Source organism: Choristoneura fumiferana, chromosome 22 (genome assembly GCF_025370935.1).
Source record: "Choristoneura fumiferana chromosome 22, NRCan_CFum_1, whole genome shotgun sequence".
In the NCBI taxonomy this organism is placed as follows: domain Eukaryota; kingdom Metazoa; phylum Arthropoda; class Insecta; order Lepidoptera; family Tortricidae; genus Choristoneura; species Choristoneura fumiferana.
Genome location: NC_133493.1, coordinates 8,848,540 through 8,862,927, shown reverse-complemented (window position 1 = coordinate 8,862,927; position 14,388 = coordinate 8,848,540). Strand labels below are relative to the sequence as shown.

At 39.8% G+C, this 14,388-nt stretch overlaps 1 protein-coding gene across 1 annotated transcript in view; it reads left to right on the top strand.

The window, feature by feature from the left end:
• The window catches only part of LOC141440385 (uncharacterized), a 99,065-nt gene that overhangs the window by 52,852 nt on the left and 31,825 nt on the right, over positions 1 to 14,388 (top strand). The window lies entirely within an intron of this gene.

Genomic DNA, 14,388 nt, shown 5'->3' with positions numbered 1-14,388 from the left:
ATAAGGACTTTTTTGTGAAAATACGAGTAGTGTGGCGGTTGCCACATGCATTGCACACCGCAGTGCTGAAGTACGAAGTTCGTAGTTGGCGGTGGAGAGCGCTACTGCACTCTCAAGTCTCACATCCGCAAACAAGCCGAATAAAGGCGGATATATATCCTTCAAACAATTGATATAATTTTCATTCGATATAATGCAATTTATCTTAAAAACCAAACTTATTTCTATTGTTATTAATTCGTATTAATTTGTATTAATTCGATTTGAGGTTAGGTTAAGTTAGGGTTATTTTATTAACCCCCGACGAAAAAGAGGGGTGTTATAAAAAAAGTTCTGTGAAGCTCTTATCCTTTGAAATTATATCAAATGTTGTTATACCAATCATTACACTCCCGAATAAAGGCCATAAAAAGCAATCAGTCGGAACTGTTTGGAAATAACACTCGATAGGAACGGCCTTGGGTGTGCGTACGCCCACCTAAAACCCACGGAATGTATTTTTGGCTCATCTACTTATATAAACATGTAGTCAACAAGCTCGGCTGAGATAAAGTAAAATCGGTCAAGTGCGATTCGGAGTCGTACGTGAAGAGTTCAGTTGCCCCTAGCAACTGCCGGCTGTCACCTTGGCCGCCGATGAAAAAAAACCCCCCATTTCCCCTTTAATTTTTAACTTTTTTTTGTATTTGTTGTTAAAGTGCTGGTGACTGGGTCTATATTAGTTCGCATAAATTAATTGTCCTAATTGAAATTGGCATAACGGTATTCGCATATTTATTAATTCGCATAACTGAATACGCATAATGTAAACGCGCATAATATGGTTGCATAACGGTAAGTTGGCATAAATTTGTCATTTACTTTTGCATTAGTATAAAAGAGTATTTTTCTATTTATAAAAATATAAATGATTATTTTAATTACTTGCCAAACAATATACATTAAAGTGTTACTTGCATTAAGTGAAAAATTATTACGATAAGTAAAATGATTATTGTTTTATTTACTCAGTTCATTTGATCTGAGAAGTGAACCTAAGGTATGTGAAAATATCTTTACATATTACACTATTATATTCTAACATCGAAGCTAAGGCGGCGAGCGAAGCATAGCGTAACCTAACCTAACCTAACCGAGTCGGTTTTTGCCTTTAACAAGCTAATTCAGTCGCTTGATAAAATTGTGCGTATTAAATAGCAGTTAATTTATAGTTAATAATAATATTCATATTTCAATTATGCGGATTCATATTTATGCTAAATAGTGTTATGCGAAAATAAAGGCACCCCTGGTGACTGTATGTTTGTATCTTTGTCAATCATTACCGTGCCAAAAATCACCTTTTTGCTAAGATTGATACATATAATGATAATTCATGGCAAGATCGGAAACGCACTGAAAGTTAATGAGTTGACCGACCCAACGTCCGTTCAGCACTTCCCGAGCAGTGCCAAGTGCGGGGCAAAGACCTTATGTTTTGGAGAGCAGGTTATTCGTCATGGCCGACATGACGTGAAGTCATAGAGCCCAGTTTAAAGATACGAAAGAATGCATTTATTCACAACAACACAAATGTGACCACACAATACAGTATTATTATAAATAGACGACACGAAAAGACACACTATGTTTGCCGATCTATATCCACTATCGATAGTGTTTCGATAGACTATCGATAGTTTGAGCAAAAGCGATAGAAATTTCTGTTCAAAACTATCGATGTCGATAATTTTGTATTATTAGTACATACATACATACATACATAAACATCACACCTGTATTCCTAAATGGGGTAGGCAGAGCACACGAAACGTTACCGCTTCGGAGCCACTTTTAGCAATTGTATGGTTTAAGTTTGACAAAAACGGTACAATAGTGACAGGTTGCTAGCCTGTCGCCTACGGTATACCTTAACCTATATCCTCAGTCGCCTCTTACGACATCCACCGAAGAAATGGAGAGGTGTAATTCTAGCCCGACACCACACGGGTATTATTAGACAGCAATAATATCGATACTATCAATACTATCGATAGTATGGCCTCTTACCGATTAAAACTATCGATTTTTCGGCAACACTAAGACAGGCTGCCGTTGCGGTTGCGAATCGGATACCGGCTCGGCATAATGTTCATCATCATCATTGTAACAGCCGTAGGACGTCCAGTCCGCTGTTGTTGAAGTGGCAATGGACAATTCGCTTGGCTATGTGTACGTTTATTTACGTATCTCACTTCTGATTCGATCCCGTAGAGCAGACGTTGTCAACCGGTGTGCCGCGAATATTTTCAGAGGGCCTACGCCGAAATTTGAAAATCGAAGTTCGTATCGTACCGTCCCTCTCACTCTCGTATTAAATAGTATAAGTGTCAGGGGACGGAACGACACGAACTTCGATTTTCGAATGCCCGCCATGTGTGCCGCGATTGCCGCGAAGTATAATGCTGTATTGAAATCATGAATAGCCATTTTGATATATAGCTTTGGGGTTTCGTACCTAAAGGTGTCAACGAGATCCTAATAAGTATATATAAATATTATGGGTTTACTGTACGGAACCCTCTACGCGCCAGTCCGACTAGCACTTGGGTATTTTTTATTTATATGCCGTGAAACTTTGATGAACGAAAAGTGTGCTGTTAAAACCAAAAGGTTGAAAACGCCTGCCGTAGAGAAACTCTGAGCATATATATATAAGCCTTCCATGCTACATCCATACGCTATCTAAATAATTATAATCCAAACGCCAAATAGGTCAGAAGCGCTCGCGTCACAAAACGATCTATTGCTGCGTACGTGACGTTAGCTGCGTCTGCGACAATCTGCCTCTTGCACGTAGCTGCATTAGATTAGGTGATATAGTATATAGTGTAGGTATAGAGGGCGATGCGTCACAATTGTACAGATTGAAACACCAGCTTCTTTACTCTAGGTGCAGTCAATTAGTTCAAGTAATAGGTACTTAACGCAATTTTTGGAGATTTTATGTCATTATTTCGAATTAAGTCAGTTGGTACAATTCTAAAGGTGCGAATTATAAATGCGAAAGTGTGTGTTTGTGTACGTCGAAACGGACAGACGGATCGGCGTGATTTTTGACACAGAGATATTTTATGGGCCAGAGAGTGACATTGGCTACTTTTTATCCCGGAAAAATGCACAGTTCCCGAGGGAACAGCTTGCGATACTTAACGGAATTCCATGCGGGCGAAGCCGCGGGCAAAAGCTAGTATTATCTTATAATTAAAATTCCCCACCACACCAGTCTCCGTCGCCAAACAAGTTGAAGGCCGCAAGGACGCGTGACTGGCGCCGCGTGCGCAGCTTTGCGCGGTCGCACGGAACAGGTCAACGAGAATGAGTGAAGGTCGCGGGCCACTTTGAGAACATAGAATCCCACTAATCATTATTAGGAATGCGAAATTTTGCATGTCTCTTACCTTTTCACGTCTAAACCGCAGAACCGATTTAAATGTCACACTATAGCACAATGTCTCTTAGTTTTCTCTCTTCTCCTATTTATGTTTTTACTGTGTTTTTGTTGTGATGCAGTGTGTTTTTCTTGTCAATAAATGTTGTGGAGTTTGAGTTTGAGTTTGAAATGTTATAATGTTTTAAACTTTCGTGATAGGTACTCATAGTAAAATAATCTTCTTACTTAATTAATAATCTGATTACTCCTCTCATCCACTCAAAGGTTGTCTGGTAGAAATCCTTTAAAAGGATAAGTCCGCCTTTGTACGTATCTCAAAAGTTTGTCAATTGTCTTTTGTTACGTACGTGCTTTTGTAGTCGTGGACCATTTTGACAATGTAAACAACCGCGGACCCCTGTCATAAAATATTTTTGGGAATAAAAAAACCGTTTGTGGTATTTAGATTATTTTTGGAAATTTTCTAATAAATATGTTTACAGACTGACTTACCGTGGATCCCTGATAGGTACACATACTACGGACCCCTAAGGGGAAACCCTCATCTAAACGAAAGACGAAACTTCGGGTTAAATATTACTCGTGTCGTGTGTTTAAAGTCCCGCTTATGATATTTATCTACGATTTAAATGAAATTCGCTATACAGATAGTTTGGAATCCCGGGGAAGGACCTTCTTAGACCACTTGCTACTTTGACCATTTGCTGTTTAGACCAGCTGCTTTTTAGGGGAAGTGATTCTAACCCCGTCTTTCGGCTGATGAAATTTCCAGAAAAGTTGCGAACCAGTGCTATACGATTTTGCACGGTTGTGTGTCTGTTAACACAAACATAATCAAAGGAAGCGGCTATTTGTTCTAGCCACTGTTTATTCAGGTTTATTAAGAGATAACACCGCTTTACCAGGTCAGCTGATGACCCTGGACTGCTAACTTATTAATTAAATAGCGATTAAATTAACGGTTGTTTAGGACGCAAGTTAGTAGTGGCTTTTGTCCAATTTGTTCACACCCCGCACCCCTTTGTTAGCACTGGACAGTAGGGAGTTTTGTTTTATTCGACTGGGTGGCAAACGAGCAAGTGGGTCTCCTGATGGTAAGAGATCCCCTCCGTCCATAGACACCTGCAACATCAGGGGGATTGCAGATGCGTTGCCAACCTAGAGGCCTACCAGAGATGGGATACCGCAAGTGCCAGTAATTTCACCGGTTGTCTTACTCTCCACGCCGAAACACATCAGTGTAAGCTTCGCGGCAGGATTAGCTAGCAAGATGGTGGTAGCAATCCGGGCGGACCTTGCACAAGGTCCTAACCACCTGCAAAATAATCCTAGTTGTGCACACTTCCCCATTATTACGAGTACATTCGATTCCGGCATGTTCTGGGTAGGTTTTTTTCCATCAGACCTCAACCTGACTGACTTGGCTGAGTTCCTTGTCGTTTCTTCTCAGTCAGGCAGGATTTAACGTAGTCTGTCAAGTCTCAATCATCGAAACGATGTAGGGCCGACGCTAGCTGGCTCGGGTGCAATTCGCGGGCGCAGCCTGCGGTCGCGGGTGCAGCAGGGCTACTACGAAACTCGAAGTTCGTGTCGTGCGGTCCCTCTCGCTCTCGTATTAAACAGTGTAAGTGTCAGAGAGACTTGTACTTGGAGTTTTGTAGTAGCCCTGCAGGTACAATCCGTCTCACGCGATGCGCAGATTTAGTGCTGCTCATACTATTCGCTCAATAGGCGTCCATCGGCTCCGCGCAAACCGCGCCAGCTAGCGTAGGCCCGTTGTATACAAATTTCGTTTGCTTGGGGAAAACTCCCTTAGCGTCCAAAGTCCGTGGTCGGCTCAATAGGAGCATCCTTTGGCATGCTAAGAAAATTCCTCTTGCTGAGCTGCCCGTCTGGCAGCTCGCTCTTTCTCCGGTAAGCTGTAAAAGCCATCTAGGCGCAATACACACTGAAGAAACGTGGGACGGGGGCGCGTCTCAGTTACGTCGCCCCCTGAATCACTTTTCATATTAAATGTATAGAAACGTCGCCAACAAACTAATAATATTATAAGTAAACGTGACTCAGTACCAAGGAAACGTATAAAGGACAACCGTTGTTTACATTTCGTTAGCTGACTCATCGTCAGTGTAACAAAAACACAACAAACGTACTCTTTCATGCCTGTATTTAACACTACATTTGGCCCACTTTAGAGCTGCAAGAATAACCCGTGGGGTATTACATTGCGCTGTTCGATTAGCCACTTCAACTTCAACCTCACTCGCTTCTCTGGCCAGCATTGTAATTGTAACTTGCACATTTTTTGCAGGACTAAAATAGGTTTTTGAAACAGTTATTAGCAGGGATCTCTTGGATTAAATTAGTGTCGTTATTGATGATAAAATATCTACAATTTAAGTTATTTGAAAATTTTAAAAAGTAGCTCGGTTATGCGAGTAGAGTAAGTCAGATAAGGTCTCTCGGCTTGACGCTGACCCAGCATGTCGGTTGTGTTCTTTACACGCAGGAACAGCGTGAACGTCCCTAAGATGCTTTATACTTTGCCCGCACACTTCCATTGTAATTTTGTAAACCACTGCATACATCGTATGCACATCACGCACTAACAAAGCGCGCACGACACCAGCATGTGCAACCTGCACAATGAATAACAGTGCAAGTAACGGCGTGATAACACTGATAACGAAACCTCGATGGACCTGTGAATCATTTTGGAGTCTATTATTCGCTGTATCACACACGCATGTACCATCGCGAACCGTGTTCGTCGAGCGAGTTATAGACACTCTTAGTATTCTTGTCATTAATAAACCAGAATAGCATTACACGGCCAAATTATGAACAGCAAGTGGCTCAACAATCACGGTTCGCGACTGTATATTATTATTGTACTGTATCAATATCGACTATACCGATTGACCTCGATACAACGGAATGGTCGAAAGGTTTAATAGTATAATTGCGAAAATTTTCAAGAAGGGTTTAGTTTGCTATTGGATGTTGTAATGGATCATTCGTTATCTGATATAATAGTAGTGTCAGCGGGACGGTAAGATACGAAGTTCGAATTTTGAACTTCGTAGTATAGGGCCAGCAGGGCTACTATGAAACTCTAAAAGTTCGTGTCGTGCGGTCCCTTTGACACTTATACTATTTTATACGAGAGCGAGAGGGACGGTACGACACGAACTTCGAACTTCGAGTAGGCCGTCAGGCTTGTTGGCTGCTTAAAGTATCTTCGTGATGGAACCAATTCTTAACTAGGCCATTGATAATCCGTTTGCTTCTAGAAACTTTGATCTCTACCACCTAGAATGCAGGGGGCGGGTTTTTAGTACAGATCTACTGAATAATGTTTTTACGTCTTATTTTGTTGGAGAAGTTGGTATTTATATTGCTTCCTCAATTAGCTTGAGTAAACTTTAAAGTAAGCTAGTTGCGACAACAAGATAATTGCGAACTTGTTTGTCAAAATACGATGGCAAAACATTATTCACATTCACATCACAACACCTGTAATATTAATGGCAATTAGATATGGTAGGTATTCCAATTACATACTTTACTTACTGCTACAGGTGGCAGGACCTTGTGTAAGGTCCGCCCGGATTGCTACCACCATCTTGCTCGCTAATCCTGCCGTGAAGCAGCAGTGCTTGCAGTGTTGTGTTTCGGCGTGGAGAGTAAGACAGCCGGTGAAATTAATGGCACTTGAGGTATCCCATCTTAGGCCTCTAGGTTGGCAACGCATCTGCAATACCCCTGGTGTTGCAGGTGTTTATGGGCGGTGCACTTGCTCGTTTGCCATCCAGTCGAATAAAAAAAAAACACTTGTTTACTTCTTCATACAATAGCTGTGTCCGTGACCTTTTCTAGAATAGATGACTTGTTCTGGTCATTCCAGATCAACTTTCCATGTTATTTCTATATTAGACTCTGAACTGGTTTCAACACTGATCTCTCTCAAAGGAATATCTTGATTACTTGCAGATTATAGACTAGGGTTAATCAAAGTTATAAGTTCTTCATATCCTAAAGGTTTAGTTAGATGGTGCGGAAAATATCGTGCTACTTTCCACGTAGATACGGATTTATAACTGATCGATTGTCGGAGACAGTAAATTGATATCGATATTTGCTGTGTTATTTTTGATTTTTGTTTAATTCATGTGCGGAATTACATTTGAAATTTACCACGAGCTTTGCGGTGAAGGAAAGCATCGTGAGGAAACCTGCACAAACCTGCGAAGCGATTCAATGGTTCGTGCGAAGTTCCCAATCCGCACTGGGCCCGCGTGGGAACTATGGCCCAAGCCCTCTTGTTCTGACTGAGAGGAGGCCTGTGCCCAGCAGTGGGAGGTATATAGGCTGGGATGATGATGATGATGATGATTTTTGATTACAGTTATAGAACCATAAAGAAACATACCTTTAAGGAAATATTCAAGAAATCTATTACCTTTAAACGAGCAATTCTTCGATGAAATTTGGTATGTGGGGGTTTTCGGGGATGACTAATCGATCTAGCTTGGTCTTATCTCTGGGAAAACGCTTAGTGTCGAGTTTTAGCCCGAGCAAAGCTCGGTCGCCCAGGACTGCAGTTAATTTCTCCAAGTTACTAGTGGCCAAACTCATGCTGTATAAAAGACAATCAATTGAAGAAAATTTGACCTCAGGCGGGGAACCTTGGCGGTTTACCTTTATAATTCGGCTCTTCTTTGTCTCACTTTGCAGGTTAAAGACCTTTGGAGATTTTCAATTTATTACCTGTCAGCGTCACTCAGGATAAAGGAAAACGTGTGTTGTCTCACTTATCTGCTACGTATGCTGAAACGCAGAAGCGGAGTCGTATGATAAACTCATTATCATGATAATATAGATTTCCGTCTATGCAAGGTCTCTTGAGTCGAGGTCGCGCACGATGACAGGTGCGCGAAATTTACGATCCATGTCATTAAGACTTAGGTTTTTAATTTCAAATAATTTATTGAATCAGGCGTTACTTTACGGAGGTCCAATATCAATTAAATAAATAAATATCACGGGACAATTCACACCAATTGACCTAGACCCAAAGTAAGCTTAGCAAAGCTTGTGTTATGGGTACTAAGCAACGGATAAATATAATTATATAGATAGATACATACTTAAATACATAGTAAACACCCAAGACCCGAGAACAAACATTCTTATTTTTCATACAAATCTGCCCCGACACGGGAATCGAACCCGGGACCTCAAGCTTCGTAGTCAGGTTCTCTAACCACTAGGCCATCTGTGCCCTTAGTGTAAGTTTTCGGTTACAAAATACGTCTCGATCGCGTTCGCGTTAAAATCTCAATTTGTATGGAAACACGAACATCGCAAACGTTCCACTAGAGGCGCTGTTCGTGTTTCCATATAAATTGAGATTTTAACGAGATCAATACGTTTTTTGTAACCTAAAACTAACACTAAGGGCACTGGTCGTCATTTAACACAATTACTTTTCTCATCCGCGACCTTATGATAAGTACTGTCTATGCAACAAACGTGTGTTCGTGCAGTTCATCACTCTACATTTTAAGAACACATACAAATCACACAAACCCAACTATCTCCACGAGTTATTGTGGAGTAACTGACACGTTTCGCACTCAACCAGAGTTTATCATCAAAGCAACACAACTGTTCACCATACAAACAGATGTAGGACAAGTCAGACACCGACAGACAGACAGATTGAAAAAAAAAAAACTCGCTGATATATGTAGTGTAGAAATCGCTAGATTTAGCGGCAAGACGACAATACTAGGTTCAGCCTCATATTTTGTGTTCTAAGTAAAAATGAAAGGCTCGGCAGAGCAGCAGAAGTTACTGAAAGTGGGTTATAATTAAGATAGTGGTTATAATGTTCTCAGTATAAAGTTAAAAATACGGGTCCATATCGGCACGCATACTTGTTGAAAGAAAAGAAGAAAATAATTTATTTATAACAGCAATGACACATTACAATAAGAAGTGTTGCCGCTATAAAAAGGTCCCGGCTCAGCATATCGCTATATATTGGAAGTCCGAATGAAATGTTTGTCAGAACGATCGTTTCTCATAACACTTTTTTCTCAGAATCCAGTAATTGTTCAGAATTGTTATAAAATAAACCTAAACCAACCTATAGTTTCTATAGGATGACCATTTAAATTTTTCAGAGAACAAAAATTACGGTAGGTATGACTAGCGAAGAGTATGCAAACTTTAGCGCTCCCAAAGAATACTTATGGACGGTCGCAAATCACTCGTCTGCTAACCTTGGATGGATTGCACCCGAATTAAAGGCAAACAAGTAAACAGTATGTCTACTATGTATTAATAAACTGCTCGCTCACACCAACTTGACCATAATGGAATGCTTAATTTTATACAAATATTCTCTTAAAAAAATTACATGGTCTAATTTTAGGCGACTTTATTTATGTTTGGTGACCGCTAACCGGAAGACGAAGCGTTGGCAGGCGTCCCACTAGGTTGACTGCGACGACATCGTGAGAATTGCGGGCAACCGGTGGATGTAAGTGGCGAGTTGTCGTTCATCGCGGCGTTCTAAGGGGGAGGCCTTTGTTCAGCAGTGGACGTCTACCGGCTGATGATGATGAAGATACAAATATATATTTGTGTCAACAAAAATATACAGTATTATAGTTAAAACACCAATGCGCTTTAAAATTCGAACTATACAAAAAACTAGCTTTTGCCCGCGGCTTCGCCCGCGTGAAATTCGGGTATCGCGCGCTGTTCCCTCGGCAACTGTGCATTTTTCCGGGATAAAAAGTCACTCTCTGGCCCATAAACTATCTCCGTGCAAAAATGTCCAAGTGTTTTTGACAGGCCTCAGTTATATGATACTGTGAACCTTTCCACAGAAAATGACAAGTAAAACATTTAGGACGTTTGCTGTGAGAAATTTCTGCGTTGGATTTAGAATCAAATGCCGCTCGCCGGCTTTTACACGCTAAATATAGTAGTCTTTATCTCCAGTATTTACACTACGTTGCACCCACCCACTATCCTTTGTGTACCATGCAACTTGTTTCACAGTCAGTCAGTCAGTCTCGCCTCAACGCTAGAGGCGCGCGCACGCGAGTTAACAGTGGATCAGTGGATCGAGTAAACAGTGAATCAGTGAATGGTGTTTATTGCGCGCAACGTTAATATTTATAGACAATGCTAGAGCCAAAGAACTTGGGTGCTGACGACCTCGGTGGGTTGTTTACTGATTACACGTGCTTTCTTTGTTGTGCGTTGTAAATAACGTTGCTACAAGCGTCTGTTTGACTGGAAATGTTTTGGGGTCAATATATGCAAGTCCAATTTGACCCAGTTCTAGTGATCTTGAAAGAATTGACCACAGGAGAATGGGTGCTGGATCAAGTGCTGGCCAAACAAAACGCAATGCATTATTGTAGTATAAAGTGTCATACCTCGTAACTCTTCTCAAGAAAATCTCGTAAACTCCATTTTTATACAATTGCCAAGAATTCTAATTAAAAATTAATCCCATTATCAGGCCTCTATTTAATAAAAGTTACAAGTGCTACAATTTTACATAGGTACTAATTGTTAAGTTTCTCATACAAAAAACATACAGATGTATTGAGAACCTCCTCCTTTTTTGAAGTCTTTTGAAACTGGGATTTTTGAGAGAAACTTATTTTAGGATCAGGTCATTCGGAGCAGAAAACAGATGTTAAATTAACCGTTAAAAAGATTGTGAGTTATTTATTTTGGTTCATATTTTTCGCGAGATTTTTAATAAAGTTTTTAAACTTGAAAAGCCAATGAAACAGTGTAAGTATGTTTTGATTTTTTTCGATTTATTAATGTTCCAACGATTTCGGTGAAATTTGCTATGTGGGGGTTTTCGAGAGGGTTGATCTAGCTTGGTCGGTCTTAAATCTAGAAAATCGAGCGTTTTCGAGTTACACTTTTCTACTCCATCGAAAAAGAAAACAATTTCAATGTACTGTCAAGGTGAACCAAATATTTATAACTTAGATAACGTAGCCTCAACTGTTTTGTTGAAAATATTTGTACAGTAGCTTAAAAGTCTCTGCAACCTGTTTTAACAAGTAGGTACACATCACAGTAAATACCTATCTATACACATTAAATGACCTTCGTCTGCTAAAACATTTCTTGCATAAAAGTTTGTTTTAGTCATTAGATAATGAACCTGACTCAATAAATTATTTATTTAGGTAGGAAATTGTAACCATGTTGAGTGCAAATAAAACAATATTAAGCCGTACGTGAAACCGGCGAACAATAGGCGCACGCGCCGCCGGAAGCTGCCATCTTTGATTGCTAATTAGAAACAATGTTTGCGTGTTAGATTAGAGCACAATACGTCTCTAAATGCTTATTAATTGGTCAGAAAAACTGGGATATTAGTAGTCCTTCCCGGTTTTTTCAGTTGTTGTAAGTATTTCAAATTCGTTTATTGGCCAAGTAACATCAGTCACATTTAGCAAGTCATAAAAAACTACATATATGTGCATATTAATAATCTTAATTTAGATAATTAAACAATTGACAAGATTTCATTTTTTTAACACCTTTAAATTACTTACTACAGGAATCGAAAGAGTTTTGCCTCCTGAACATGGGAAAATATTTATTATAATTGATTTCTCCATATTTAAAAAAATACAAAAAAAATAAAAAAAAAATCTGAATTTGCCAAAACTACCACAGAATAGATATGTTTCCTTTATGTTGCCTTTTTCACCAGAAAAAGGAGCGGTCATAATTTTAGCAACGTGTACGTCAGATTTACGTGATCTTTTTTTTAATAGAGACTAGACATAACAAAAGTAATGGATCTATTGTGTGGTAGTTCCAAACTGCGCCGCGGCACCTTAGGACGCCCTGGTGTGTACCTACCCAAGAGCAACGTTGGACTCCTTTTACCCCGAAATCTTAGGCAATCTGTTGAAAATCATCATTGCTTACTTCAACTAGCTAGTCTCCCTGGATGCAAGGGCGTTGTAACGAAATAAAGGCTATAATTGCGTTTCAAACTGCAAAGGTTTGGGGACCCCTGGACTAAGCACAAAAACCATTTCGTTGCGTACCGTTTCTAAGTCCGCATTTGCTCTGGTTTCAGAATCATGGGTCGAGCTGAACAGCGGCGGCGGCCTCGCTGCCGAGAACGAGTACATCAGACTCCTCCGCGAGGCTCAGAGGGAGTCGCGGGACTCCAGCGTGCGGCACTCGCGCGCGTCCAGCGTCAAGGGCAGGTGGGTCGCGGTCGGAACACGACCGGTAGCGGTCGCAATCAATGAGGGTAGCGGCGGCTTCGCTGCCGAAAACGAGTAGGTATATCAGACTCCTCCTCGAGGCTCAGAGAGGGAGTCGAGGCCAAGCCCTCATTATGAGTATTATAGTACTTTTCGGATAGGAGGGGTACGGTGACACTTGCGTTTTTCCATTACACGCCATGAACGTTTCAGGCCAATAATTTATAAAAAAATATACATGAATCCCGAAAGAACAAAAAAAATATATATCTCTATAGCTTAAAAGACTTCGTAATAATAAACAAAAATCACTTGAAATATATTATTATGTTTTAAAACTAAAAAGATAAATTTGAATCTAGTCAACTTTCATCGCGTAAAACGGAACTCTATTTGAATAGAGCTTGACTTTGCTATTGACCGAATCGATTCCACAATCCTATCAAATCGTTTGACTCGCATCATCTGTTAATTAGTACGAGAGCGAAGTTCCTTAAAAGCGTCTTTGTATCGAGTGTTTCGTATTGCTTGATGTTTTGAACTGTTACTTTGTTATTCAATTTTGTTATTACGGTTTTTGTTAATTTTTTTACCGTTATTAATTTTGATATAGTGTCAAAGAAGACCGCATTGGTTTGTGAGATCCCGATAGACAAGCAAAAACACTTGCTACGCGGGTGAAGCCGCAGGCAAAACTAGTTAAAAATATAAACTATCGTTTGCCATCCAGTCGAATAAAAAAAATAATTAATAATAAAATCGATTACACACCCTTAGCATAATTAATCGAGAATCGCAATAAATCGATTCGAATTTACATTGTCCCCTGGAATTGCTTAATGACATGTCCGTACCCATCCTATCCGAAAAGTACTTATAAAACACATATAAATATGTATTTTTTTAAATATAACACGATTTACCAAAATAAAGAAAATCCGACCAGAGCTCTGTCGCTCAGATAACTTAGTACTTAACAAAATTGATGCGCGAACAATGTAGAAAACTCGCTAGACCGGTTGAATAGTACCAGGACTTCATAAATGCGAGACGGTCTGATACGAGCGCCGTGTTTTGTAAATACAAAGTGAAATCGCGCACACTATATCTTCTGATTCATTACAGCCTGGTACTTTAGGTAGAGAAAATGTGTACGCGGACTTTTTTTTTGTTTGCTTTTTCTGTCACTTTTTGCTCGTAAATGTCGTGCATGGCTTTGGAACCCCATAAATTAAAAACCAAGGTCCTTTTTAACCTCCTGAGTCCTGACATTTTTTGACAAACTTAGTGAAAGACCTAAGCGTGGTTGACCTGCTGCATTATTCTTTCTTCAATCAACAATTTGTACTTTATAATAGTAGATTATTGTCGTGGCCTGGAAGTAGGCAATTGCTGGCTAAGTATGAGTATTATTAAACGGACGAGGTGCGAGTCCCGTTAACTAATACGAAGCCAGCAATTGCTATTCCAGCCGAGACTTAATATAAAGCTTTTTCAAAATTGGTGAATAATTCTGAAATAGAATAAACTTTTTCTCAAAATATATAATAACAATTTAAATTTTATTTCCAATATTTCTTATGTTTCCCGCCTTTTTCATTAAAAAAAACTGCAGGTGTCATTTTCCACCGAAAAACACCACAAGCTATCAGACCCAATAGAAAAAGTACGGAGTTC